This window comes from Meles meles, chromosome 14 (genome assembly GCF_922984935.1).
Source record: "Meles meles chromosome 14, mMelMel3.1 paternal haplotype, whole genome shotgun sequence".
NCBI classification, from domain to species: domain Eukaryota; kingdom Metazoa; phylum Chordata; class Mammalia; order Carnivora; family Mustelidae; genus Meles; species Meles meles.
In genome coordinates this window covers 43,680,070-43,694,541 of record NC_060079.1, presented here as the reverse complement: position 1 = coordinate 43,694,541, position 14,472 = coordinate 43,680,070, and the positions used below count along the sequence as shown (strand labels likewise).

The window sequence follows — 14,472 nt, the reverse complement described above, 5'->3', positions numbered from 1 at the left end:
GCAGTGTTAAATGTAGGGAAAGAACATTAAATATACAGCAAGAATATGAGAGAAACTGACTTCAAAATTTTGGACATGCTTCCGAAAGAGGATGTTATGGAAGTTTCCCTGAGGAAGTGAGGTTTTTGTTAGTCCTAAAGAATGAGTTAGAAATGGGCAGGAAGGTGGAAAATATGCTAGGGAGATGGATCAGCATGTTAAAAGATTGTCGTGGCTAGATGGAGCAAATCAAAGAGAGTCTGCAACTCTGGAGCTCAGAAAAAGAAGAGTGTGGTGTATAATAAGGTTGAAAATATAAGTGGAGGCCAAGCCTTGCTAGCTCGAGGTCTTCTCACAAGCAATGGAAAAGATTGAAGAATTTTTTTTCCATTTTATTTATTTTTTCAGCGTAACAGTATTCATTGTTTTTGCACAACACCCAGTGCTCCATGCAAAACGTGCCCTCCCCATTACCCACCACCTGTTCCCCCAACCTCCCACCCCTGACCCTGGATTGAAGAATTTTTAGTCAAGAAAATTATATGATCAGGTTACATTAAAAATAAAGAATATGCTGGAAAACAGCAAGAAAAAATGCAAAGAGATTATTTGGGAGACGATATAAGTAAGCTATGTGAAAAGTGCTGGTAGCTTTATACAAGAGCAAGGATGGTATACCACGGGGAAAACTCTCTGCTCAGGTACCTATTGCATGCTATCTATTGAATGGGTTCTAACTAACTGGCTTTTTTTTTTTTTTAAGATTTTATTTATTTATTTGACAGAGAGATCACAAGTAGACAGAGAGGCAGGCAGAGAGAGAGAGAGAGAGAGAGAGAGGGAGAGGGAAGCAGGCTCCCTGCTGAGCAGAAAGCCCGATGTGGGACTCGATCCCAGGACCCTGAGATTAACTAACTGGCTTTGAGCAGAAGGAATCTGAGCCACTTCTGGGAGTAGCTGATTAAAAAAAAAATCCAACATGTAGCCTCCATGTTCTCACCCTTTTACCAGTGTGATACAGATGTAGTAAATTCATAGGAAAGCGCAAGGTCAAGTCCATCTTGGAATATTTTCTGAATGAAATAATTGTGGGTTTGTTTTTGTTTTTGGTTTTGGTTTTGGTTTTTAATTTATTTATTCGACAGAGATCACAAGTAGGCGGAGAGGCAGGCAGAGAGAGAGAGGGGAAGCAGGCTCCCTTCTGAGCAGAGAGCAGGATGCGGGGCTTGATCCCAGGACTCTGGGATCATGACCTGAGCTGAAGGCAGAGGCTTTAACCCACTGAGCCACCCAGGCGTCCTGAAATACTTGTTTTAGTTGGTTTGAGCTATTACACATTAGGCAGGTATTTGTTACAGCAATTTAAGTACTCTCACTATTACAGACATTTAGGGAATGTTGTAGAATAGGCAGGACTCACAAATCGCTCAGTTTGACTTGGCAGGATACAATTATGTGTGCTGAGAGATTATGGCAAGAGTTCTGGAGTCAGATTACTTGGGTTCATAGCTCATTTCAGTAACTTCCTAATTATGTGACCTTGAGCAAGTTACAAAATTTCTCTCTAAATCATTTAAGTCTTTAAGTTCTGATTACATTAATAATCCAGGTGATGGAATTGTAAAAAGGATACATGAAAGTATGTAAATAAATTGTTAGGGATATCATCAAGTTTATAGAAAGCATCCTGCACATAAAGCTAGTATCATTTATATAAATATATTAATGTTTTATTAATATAACATTGATCTATTGGACATTGTTATTAGCATCATTAGAGGAGAATATGATTAAGAGATAAAGGTTACAGGGAAATCCTTTGGAGTCTAAAGTCAGATCTGCCTTTAGTAATCAATCAGAGATGTCAATAAGCAATTGGGATATAGGGGTTTGGTGTTCATAAGAAAGGTGTAGAATAATAGACTTGTAAGTATTTTGTAAGCATTTGATCATTAAAGGGAGGTGTATGGATGAGTATGTCTAAGTATATAGAAAAGAAAAAATAGAGAATTAAGTCTTAGGCTGATCTTGAGGAATTGGAATATTTCATGGGAGAACTAAGAAGGATTAGTTCACAAGGGACCTAAGGAAAAGGCCATAAAGATAGAATTATTGTCACAGAGGCTAAGGAAAGAGTTGCATTGCAAGAGAAAGGAAATTCTCAATGATATTAAATTCTGCTCTGGGGTCAAATAAGGTTAATTACTTGATATTGGTTTACAGGCTTGATTTGAACTTCAGTTTTTAGGTTTAAATAATTTCTTTCTGATTTTTCTCTTTAACTGAAGAATTATTTAATTGCATTTTATTTTTAATAGATACATAGTTTTATGATTGTATATTTTTAAATTTATTCTTTCTCATTGACATCTAGTATTTTATATTTGGTCATGAAATAAGATATTGTTTCTTTTGGACTTTATTTAAGGTTCCTTTCAAGTAGCATTATGACTTGATATTTGCTTAATTTTGTCAAGTTTCAAGTATGTATGATAAGAATAAATATATTCATATTGTTGGTATAGCTACACAGCTATTAATTCTAGCTAATTATTATTTATTCTAATCCTCAATAATTTTGTTTATCTTTTGTCTGCCAAATCTATCAATTTTTAAGAAACTGGTGCTACAACTTCCAACTACATTTAATGAATTATATTACCCTTCTCAATATATATTCATAGTCATTGTATTTTATGGAGCAGATCTTTCTTTTACCAGTTCTTAAAATCCCACTTTTCCTTTTTTTTCTTGAAATTTCTGTTTTTCTGTTTTTCTTGAAATTTGTTTTTCCTTTCATGTTAATTTCTGTTTTTCTTGAAATTTGTTTTTCCTTTCATGTTAATTTATTATCCCAGGTAAAATCCTGCTTGGGTGGGAGAATGAGCCAGTGATACAGCTCAGTTCCAAACGCTTCTCTCATAAGTTCACGTCCAAAGTTTTACACCCATTTGTTTTCCATTAGTGAATTCTGCCTGGCAGGGAGCTCTCTGTACTACCCATGTAGATATTTCCTTTGGTTGTGCTGTTCAATGGTGACGGGCTTCAGAAGGACTGTTAAGGGCAGGCTCAGTAATGTCCTTTTGGTTTTAATAGCCTCATAAAATAATTAGTAGTGTCCAGCTTCCTGAATCTATCCCTCTGAGAGTTGGAGTTCCATTGTTCTGCCTTTCAGTAGTGAAAGGGTGGAAAAGAAGGAACTTAATATAAAGTGAGAGTCCAAAGTTTGCATAAAAGAATGTCTCACCTCACAGGTTCCCATAGACAACAATGGTCCCTCCACTCCTATAGCCTGCCATTTTCTGCCTCTCTGACACTTCCATTTCCTTAGTATTTTTTCAAAAATTTTATGAGTATCTCAACTCATTCCCCCACCTACGGCATCTCTAGGGTTACACTGGAAAGAGGGAGTCAGCAGCCCACATTAGTTTGTCATCTTATTAAGAACCAGAAGTCAATTTTGATATACTGTAGAAATCTAATTCTTCAAACTGACAAATTGATATTTAAATCAGGCTATTGTAATAATCCTCAAGCAGATTGCATTGCAAGTGTCTAAAAATCTTATAAATAACCTCTTCTAACAAGCAGTATGCTGTATATCATCCAAAATGAGAAAGTAAGGATACGTGCTTTAAAAAGTCCACATTTAAACTTTTACTCAGGTAATATATGCACAAATACCAGGCTTAGATTCAGATGTTGGCTGGAGCTCAGGTTGCTATTAGGCCTCAAGTTACAGGGGCTTTACTGTTATTGTTTCTGATTCATTCGATCTTATTACTAAGAAGAAAAAAATAAGAAAGAAAGAAACAAGCAAACAAAAAAGTAAAACAAAAACAAAAGATACTGAAGAATCTAAAGACGTTCATGTAGCTACAAAGATTATTTTCTGACCAGCCCAGTTTTAAGAAGATGTATATAAGGCAGCAGTTTGTGATGTATAACCAAACACAAATTGGGAGCCTGAACTTTAAGAACAGATTCGAGAAAATCTGAACTTAAAATGACAGAGGAGTGCAGTAAATGCTAATATCCTTTAAAATGTCTCTTTGGGGAGCATGTTATGGAGAAGATTAAAAAAAAAGAAGAAGAATGGGGAGGAGAAGGAAGAGGGAGTGGGAGGGGAAAGAAAAGGAGAAGGAGAGGGAGAGGGAAGGGGATGTAGCGAGGGAGGGAGAGGGGGGAAGAAGGGGAAAAAAAGAAGTGTAAGAGCATTGATTGTTGGGACAAATAATAGCCAACGAGAGATGTTATAGAAAGAATAAAAAAGTCATCTTCAAATGTGCTTTTATATTTTCTATTAAGTATACATTTCAGGGGGGCCTGGGTGGCTCAGTCAGTTAAGTGACTGCCTTTGGCTCAGGTCATGATCCCAGGGTCCTGGGATTGAGCCCCATATTGGGCTCCCTGCTCAGTGAAGAGCCTGCTTCTCCCTCTCCCTCTGCCTGTCCTTCTGCCTACTTGGGCTCTCTCTCTCTATCTCTTTGTCAAATAAATAAATAAAATCTTAAAAAAGAAAAAAAAAGAATACTATTTCAAACTAGAAAGACTAGAAAAAAAACAAGGACAAAGGAATTGAAATTCCCAAGTCTGTGAGGAGATGGTTACATTAAATGAGATCATTTTTCTGGTCCTAGATGAATCTTAATTCGGAGCACACTTGCATACACACAAACACAATAATCAACTAAAATATGTTCTGAGTAAACTCTGTAGTCCTTGCAGGTCAGCAAGAAATTTCACAACAGGGAAAACTTATCAGATGGAGAAATCATGATTGCTCATAACTTGGGAGACCAGCAACATTAGCAGTATGTTGGTTGGGGGTGAGCAGAGAGCAATAGGCCTGCCAAACACATATTAGTAGAGATTCATTTTTAGGTCAATTTCTAAGTCAGTAAACATTTTCGGAGGTCAGTCACAATTTCAATTTTTTTAGGGTTTCAAATAGAACTATCACTATAAATAAAATCAATGACATTTAGCCCTCAGGAATAAAATTTTGTCCTTGAGCTCAAATATCTCACACAATTTGTGAAGGCAAAATAAATAAATAAATAAAATAAATGTTTATAATATAGGGAGATACATAATATATGAGTGATATCTCTATAAAATATTTCAAGCTCATCTTTTAAATCTTCTGTACATAGTGGGGAAACACAAATTATTTTAAGTACAGTTGTATTTAGAAACATAACTGGAGCTATCGTGGAAAGTTTGACTAAATTTCACTTTCAGTTTATCCTATAAGATAATTTCAAGCAAGTTTCCACAGAGGCTTCACAGGACTCAAGCAAAATTTGGGTTCACTTGTTCTTTTAAAATACATAGTCAATTCTTGATTATTCTTGACTAGATTATAAATTAGCTAGGATTAAGAACTAGGCTCATCCCATTGACAACTGGATTCTATTCTACTCCCATTATGTAGTTTTTTTCTCTTATATTGTATTAACTCCCAAATCAATATCTCTAAGTTCAGAAATCTCCAAAATCTGGTTCCATACATACAACTTTAGATGAACATTTCTACTTGGAACACCCAGTGAGCTCTATAACTCAAGACTTTCCAAACTGAAGTTATTATCCTCTTTAAAAACTAGTACCTTCCTGTAAGTTTCTTATTCTTAAAAAAAAAAAAAAAAAAAATGACTAGTAGTCCTAGCCAGTCTGTCTAGAAACAAGACTTAGTTTGAGATCTGTCTCTTTTGTTTGCTACGAATGACTAAGCACCAGCTCTCTATAGTTTTTATTAAATATTTATTATTGTTTTAAACACAGGGGATATTTTTAATTCGATTATTTGTATTTGTATGTATCATAATATACCTTTAGCAGACACCGTTTTTATATAATGCAACCATTTTCTATAAATATTTCACTTTTAGGAAGGAAATGATTTTATTCTTTACCATTCAATCAACTATGTCATTACAATACATGTGGCCTGCACTCAAATAAAAGTTTGAGAATATCTGCTCTATCCGTGCACACAATAGCCGGCAGAACTCAGATGAAAAAGGGAATTCATAGCATGCAGTGTCATAGTATTAAATGAATTTTAATGACTCATTGTGCTCATTTTTTTAAAAAAATTACCAAATAAAATTGTGCATAAAATTATACTTAAATGATCATTTTTATCAGCTTTATATAATGTGTGTTCTCTTTAGCTGTCATGTACAAAGAAGTTTCTTTGCTTTAAAATGTGAAAAAAATTCATTCTGAATTGCTTAAATAACTTTTAAACAAACACATCAAAATAATTATGACATTCTAAATGCTGCTGAGGAAATCCCTGATACTACATGAAACTTGAAGGATATTATGCTAAGTGAAATAAGCCAGTCACGAAAAAGACAAATACTGCATGACTCCACTTACATGAGGTACCAAAAGCAATCAAATACTCAAAACTGAAAGTGGAATGGTGGTTTCCAGAGGTGAAGGAGAGGAAGAAAGGGGAGTTGTTCAAGGGGTTTAGAGCTTGCTTTGCAAGGTGAAAAAGGTAGAGATCTGTTGCACAACAAGGGCATATAGCTATGCCATCATATTCCACACTGAAAAGTGGTTAGGATGATAAATTTTGTATGATGTATTTTATTTTTTACTACAACAAAATAAGAAACAATTAGAAAATAAAGCATAAAAAAGTTCGCTGGCAATCCTCCTCCTTCCTCGCAGTGCATGCCCAGGTGGGTGGGAGGTCCCAGCCTAGGGTCCGGGAGGATCTCAAGGCAAGATGCCCAGGCGAAGCTTGGGAAACCAGTCTGCTCAGGCAGACAGACAACTGCTAGATCCTGTCACAAATGTGAAGCATGGTGGAGAGCGGTGCCAAATCTTCGCTGCTTCTGTGCGGAAAACTGCCAGCTGAGAGAGGAAGCAGACCTCCTGGTGAATGAAATCAGCGTGCGTCTCTACAGCATTCCGGAATTTAAAGCGGGGCCCTGAGAAGTGTGATGAGTTTGCCAAACTGCAAGATTATGGACAAGCTGAGATTGAAAGATTTGAAGAGGAAGGGATTGAGCCTTTGAAAGCTTATGGAGCCGTTGTAAAAACGAAAGGAGATGACTTCAAAGCGACATTAACAGCAAGGAATCGAGAAACTAAACAGTTAACTCGGGAAGAAAACGTCAGAGAAACCCTGATGTTCGACATATTATTTCGCATGCGGAAACCGAATTGCAGAGAGTTGCAGTGGATGCTCCCTGAACAACTCGTCTTCTGGAGGAAAATACTGACAATTTTGAAAAGCGGAAAATGAAGGATATAAAGATTGTATTTTCAGAATTTATCATTATCGAAATGCTTTTTTTTTTGACAAAGCATTGAAGGTCTACACTGTTGCATATCAAAACATACGAAAGATTGATGAAGAGGATTTAGAGGTTTTCCAAAATTCTCTGTATCCACCAAATTCTTCATTTGGTTTACAAATGGTAAAAGCAAATTCGAAGTGACCCCTTCAAAGATCACTGTCAGCTAAGTGTGTATCTGGAACAGGTCAGTTATCCACCCCTCCACTAAGAAAGGATCAACAAGCAGAAGATGATGAAGGGGGCAAAGATTCAGACGTTAGAGAAGAAGAAAATTAATTTTCTTCCATAAACTTCATATTTTAATTTCCATCTTAAATGACTTAGCATGCAGAATTCCTAAATTGCAAAACTTTATACTGGCTTCGTCCATGTTAAACCTCAAAATGAAATCCTACTGGAGATAGAAATTAAAGGATATTTATGCTGACCGGAAATGAAGATTAAAAAAAATATTCCACACCAACTACTTCTTTTTTTTAAATAGGTTTTTCTTTACTTATTTGTCAGAGAGAGAGAGAGAGAGTATGTGTGAGCTGTAGGCAGAGAGAGGAGCTAGATACAAGGCTCCATCCCAGGACCCTGAGCTGAAGGCAGATGCTTAACCGACTGAGCCACCCAGACATCCCACCACACTAATCATTTCAAACCCAATCTAGAGTATGTGGGTTTTGTATAGGTTCCATTTTTTTTAAAGATTATGTGCTTCAAAAGTATTTCATATTAACCCACTATACCTAGTTGAAGTTGCAATAAAAGTAGATGACAGAAAACGTGGGATCTAACAATTCCATTTGCGTCTTTTGTGCTCATCATCAAAAAAGGGTCTTTAGTCATTCTGATTAAATACAAATCCTATTCAGAAAACCCTTAATCAAAAAGACAAGTTTTTTTCTTTTACCTTTGTTTTTTGCACTTTTACTACAACTTGAAGTTTCATTATTTGATATGTAATTTACTTTTCAATAAGACTATAATTACTTTTGATTAAAGGTAAATGGGACACTTGGATATCAGTGTTTTAAAAGCACTATAAAGCATAAATTTTAGCTTCAAAAAGAAAAGCACATTCAGCCTGATTTGGGTTTTAAGATGAAAATACTGTCCTACTAAAGTACTACTACAACTTTTGGAAAGCTGTAATTTGGTGGGATTTTGCCTAAGAAAACATGATGGAAAGCCATAAATCATTAAAAATCTATAAAAATATTACTAAACCACCATCTAATTAATGAGATAGTATGTAGTTTTAGTCTTGAACAGTATGAACAGAGCCTTTCAGTATGCCAATGTTTTTGTTTTTTGGATGGGGATTATATTCTTGTTATTTCATGGACACAAGTTAGGCATAAAAATTATGAAACTTATAAAATCATTTCGAATAACCACAAAAAGCAATTATTCATGACAGAAAAATAAAAACTTTCTAAAAAATATAAAAATGGCTTTTGAAGAAGTTTTGATACACCATTCATGGGCTTATTAAAGTTATTGAAGATAAATAACAAGGAGAGAAAATATATGTTTACAGTTTGATTTAAATGTGTCCTAATCTTCCAGAAAGTATAGAAAAATATCTGTGCCATAATAAGATGTGGGTTAGTTTAGAATTCATAGTTATTAGATCCTATTCATTCTTAAAATAAGTAAGCTAATGTCAGAATAATAGGCTCTTTCAGTTTGTGGAAAACTTCTTAGTTGCTTTGAAATCGTATGTTTAATATAAAGTTATGTTTAATACCAATATTGATTTGAGAATATTAGCTTGATTTATTGTTTCAAATAGTATTACATGGTTTTTGTTCTTTGGCCATTATGTCACTGAGTTAGAAATTTATATCAGAAGATAGCCTAATTGTGGCTCCTCAAGTCTAAAAACCCTTTTATAAAAGATTACCATCTGCATATTATTGAATAAAATATGTATGAGTCCAGAGACAATATCACTCATAATGTAATTTTTCCTAAAATTCTGTTTTCAATAATATGTATTAAATTTCTTAATGTTTCTGCATCTTCAACATGATTTTTCTATTGATTCAAATCAGTCTCATATGCTGCAGAGGCTGGATCAAAATCAACTTGAGTGCTATCACAATGGCCAAGTTCAAAGACTTCCTCTGCCATAGATTTCACCCTTACTAGATGCTTAAGTTCAAAGATTCACTGGATGTACCAACTCTTTAACAGGGAAGGGGAAACATAAAAATAAAAAATAAAAAAAGTGGTCCACAATATTATCCACATTTTCTAAAAAGAACAAGAAGTTTTCTAGTTTTACTAAAGCTATGTATATATAATGTAATGGTGACAAAGTGACAATTTTATTTCAGTAAGACATATACCAGTGTCTAACTCACATGAGAAAAAATGAGAGCTGAAAAGGGAGAAAGAAGAGAGAAATTCGGAATTATAATGAATATTTTTGAAGCTGGAGGTTCCTGAAAAATATGCTTAGCTACTGGCATACCAATGACAATTATGCTAGTCTCCTATTAGAGATAATTTTAAACAGAGTTACTAAGTTCTTTTTATGCATTGAATTTACTCATAAATAAAATAATATTGCTATAAATTTTATGATTTCTATTAGGTTAAACACTGAATGAATTAAAACCATGGGATATACGTATTATGGAACATAAAAGTACATTATATTACCAAAAATATAGGAGTTGATCAGAAACATTCTAAAAGATTTTGTGTTTAAAAATTCCAGATGAAGTTTGTTTCCTTAATCATCTTTTTCCCATATCTTTCCTAACAGTTCTATGGAAATTTACCCACTCCCTTTCTACTAATGTTCATCTTAATATACCAGTAATTAGGCAGAAAAAAAGGCAAAACAAAATAAAATAAAACAGTTCTCATGAAATCAGAAAAGAAAAATCGAAAACAGAATTGTTTAATTCCAACCTTCCAGGCAATAGGTGGCATTTACCTTACATCTATGCGATTAAGAGTCCACTGACGTGATTCTTCCCTGAACAAAGACGTTTCTATTTCAAGACACTTGGAATTGATAACTACCAATAAATATATAAATGTTAATGGCTAATAATTTTAATATGACCATGCTCATCTTGGGGGGAGGGAAAGAAAATTTTAATCTGATTTTTAATAAATAAGAATTTTGGGGGCCACTGGGTGCCTAGTGGTTTAAGCATCTGCCTTCAGTGCAGGTGATGATCCGTTTGGGGATCAAGTCCCATGTCATCAGGGTCCTTACTCATCAGGGAGTCTGCTTCTTCTTCTGCCTGCCCCTCCCCCCTTCTTATGTGCCTTCTCTCTCTGACAAAAAAATAAATAAAATCTTTATTTTTAAAAAATAGCAGTTTTTCAAATGTTTCCAGCACACTAGTGTATTAATCCTACCTGGACTAAAATGAAGAGGTATGTTGTGAATTGTAGGCTCAGAGTAACCTATAAAACTGCTTAATTGCAACCCAGTATCTTTATACTTGGTACTCTACAAGATTGTTCCATAGGTGAGAAGATTAATGTAACAAATGTTGTTAATTAACCAATATTTTTGAGCAAATCTTGGGTACAACTCATTGGTCTAGACACTGGGACTCTAAATTACCAAAAACCAGCAATGCTACTGCTTTTATAAATTCCAGTGGGAGGACATCAAGCAACAGATTTTTTTTTTTTTTTTTTTTTTTTTTGGAGAAAGCTTCAGTCTTTAAATATTTTTTTTTTTTAATTTGGCAGAGAGAAATCACAACTAGGCAGAGAGGCAGGCAGAGAGAGAGGAAGCTCTCTGCCGAGCAGAGAGCCCGATGTGGGGTTCGATCCCGGGACCCTGGGATCACGACCTGAGGTGAAGGCTGAGGCTTTAACCCACTGAGCCACCCAGGCGTCCCGTCAAGCAACAGATTTTATAGTAAGTATTAAACCACATCTGGGATAAATGCCTGCTAGAAATAAGCAACCAGGAAATACCCAATAACAATATCAGTCCTAATGTATATTAGGGCTTGGATAAAGTTTTCCTGAGAAGGTTACTTTGTACTAAAATGTGAGGAATGAAGACAACTAAATATTTAAAGAATTAACATGTGAGTGAAATTCATTCAAGAGTGAGGAGTCAAATCCTAGTTCTACCAATGCTTTGCTAATTAACAGTAACATTGTCCAGTTAACTTTCTGATTCTCCATTCATTATGTATAATAATGTAAATAAAGCCCAATGATACTATAAATATTTCTCAGAAAAAGGTATGACAAAGGAATTTGAAATTTTTTAAATTGTCTAGAATTAATTTATGATATTTAATGTGTCACTATTTTATGCCCAGTTATGCCTATCTATGACCTCTACATTTAATTGTCATAGATGGCACAAAGAAGGATTTAACAGGCTGGATGACCTTACACTAGCTTTCAGTCCAGTGAGTTTATAAATCTATTACCTTATCTAACCATCTTTGAACCAGACTGCAGTGGACTCACTCAGATTAATTCAACCCTTCTGACAATCAATAATGATTTTGAAGCTCAGGACTATGGCTTGCTCATTATCAACTAAAACCAGACGGTCCCTGAAAATTAAATTCAATGGGATTTGATCAGATTTATGAAAAGTAAAAGGTTATGATTACCTATTTCCTTGTGCTTTCACTCAGCAGCTATATCTGATGATTTACAAAAGGCTTAAATCTCTGATTTGATGATTTTTTTTTCTTTATTTTAATTTGGTGTAAAATTTGAGGAAATGGTGTGGAGTGGGAAAAATGGTATAAAATTTAAAGCTCTAAAGGAGATTTGACAATCTTCCTTATAAACTCAAATGAAACTAACTTCCATGGCTATGTCAAAATAGTAGCAGGTTGTTTTTTATAACAATTGCAATTCAGAATGTAAATTTTATATTCTTTTGAAAATGGTTATTTTTTGACCAGTGTTGATTTGGAATACCTGGAGTTTTACTTGAAGAAAATAAATGTATACAGCTTGACTAAGCTACAAATAAGCATCTGATAGCTTTCTGTAGACACTTGCAAGAGGTAAGCAGAAAGGGGTAGGAGGAAATTTGGTAAGAATAAAAATTATTCCTTGATATTAAGGATAAAAGTAATAACAGGGTTTCAGACAGGAAAAAATATTAAGAATTTAATGTTTCACTGTATGTATATATTCTTGTTGGTAGAATCACAATGACACCACTAATTGAAATCATTTACAAATATACAGTGAGACCGTTTCTCCTTACCTCTGCAAATACATACTACAAAGAGTTAAATTATGTTTTTAAAGTAATATCTGAGTCAAATATTTTGGTCTTAAATTATAATACTTTGGAGTACATGTTTATCCTGTTATTTGATTGTTCAAAGTAGAATGATAGGATAAAAATATGATTTTGAAATGTCATTAGTGAAATTAATGTATAGCATTATAAGCAAATTGTGGTCTACTAGTTCTCAAAGATTTTTATTCATTGAACGTATGATTGTCTCTTCACTTCTCCCACCAGAAGTCATCCCTAACTTCTAAGTAAGGTTTCTTCATGTTTTGGAGTGATGGAGAGAGATGGATTTACCTTATGAGCTGAGGTATACGTAGGCCCAGTCTGGTCATAAAACTAGGAATACGTAATATGTTCTATCCTGTTTTTCCTTCCAGCTAGTTTAAAACTATTTATTACCCTTAATATATATTTTCCATTGCAAATGATAAGCATTGTATTTAGTGGCAATGCAAATAATTCAGAATTCGAAGAATTTAATGAGATAGATATTTAGTAATGAAACACAAATAGTAAAGGAAATAATCTTTGAATAAAACATGGAGTCAAGTCACAAAGTGTGGAGGGAAATTTCTAACAGAAGTTGGGAAGGAAATATTGGACTAAAAAGAATCAATCAAGAGTAATTGCTTAATAACCAAATGTGTTAGCAGCGAGATGCAAGCAGGGAGTCTAGAAAAGAAACGACTTTAAAACTTTCCAGACACAGACCAAGGAGCAACTAGATCAAAATTGTCTGATGTCTATGAAGAAAATAGTTGGAACCAAAATAGGAGTGGAATATGTGGAAAACTTCCAGAAGGGAAATGGTCTAGAGGGAAGTTTCTCTGACTTCATGGAATAAAGAAGCTGCCAGAGAACAAATTGTTGAAACGACTCTACTTATCAGTCACTTTCTTGTCGGTTTCCTGAGATACATATGTCTTTCATAGACATAAAACATCTTATAAAATAGCTGAAATGTCATGCTGACTGTGTGATGCTCCGGATATGTTACTTACAGGACAATCAGAAAGCAGAGGTTGCTGTCTAAAGACCCTGTCTGGATACAAAGTCCTCTTTAATCTTTACAGTGATATCAGTGGAAATGACCAGTGCAAAATACCTCAGAGAGTGTAGTCAAAGTGTGCTTGTCACATTTTGGCAAGGAAATGTATAAAAGCTTAAGAGGGTGGCAAGGCCAAAGAGAACAATTAACATACTTGTATGCTATTCTGCTATTCCCTGTACTCAGTTGACTTTCATATGCTGCACGTGGGGTGTGAGTGTGTGTGTGTGTGCGTGTGTGTCTGTTGTAAGAGCAAATATAAATTAAAAATAAGAGTTTCAGTTCTCCCTGTTGAGAATAAGGAAATTCTCCTACCTCTCTTTTCTGAGAACATTTACATTAGAAGTATATTAATTGTAAGTTCTTTCTCTGTCTCTTTGAAGTACATATAAATCTTTTTAAGAGCTAAATAAGCCTCTTCCCAGCTTTACAACCCAGAGATATCTTGCTCAAGGACCTTTGAAATGTAATCATCAAGGAAGACAGCACTCCTAACCTCCTCTTTCTGTGGGAGGGTAGGAATCTAACTTTGGTGCTACATTTGCAAACATGCCCACTGTCATAAAGATATGAGGAAATTATTTTCCCATGGATAAAGCCAGTTAGCTAACACAAGTGGTCACCTCACCGACAAGGTGAGTCTAGGATGACTGTGAAACAAGTTGTGCCAGTCCTCTTACTTCAAGACTAGTTACTGTTTATCTTGAAAGCCTATATGTAAATAGATGGCATCCATTTGGCTACATAAAAAGGCGAGATTTCTTTTGTCTTTGCACTCTCTTAGTGCATTGTCTATTATGTGCATCACATTCTGGTTTAATGCTTATTCAATAATACAACGGTTTTCTTTCTCTTCTGTCTTCGTGGGG

At 34.7% G+C, this 14,472-nt stretch overlaps 1 pseudogene; it reads left to right on the top strand.

Annotated features, from left to right (window-relative positions):
- Nucleotides 1–6,712: 6,712 nt before the first annotated feature.
- On the top strand, nucleotides 6,713–7,580 carry LOC123955953 (annotated as a pseudogene).
- Nucleotides 7,581–14,472: the final 6,892 nt, after the last annotated feature.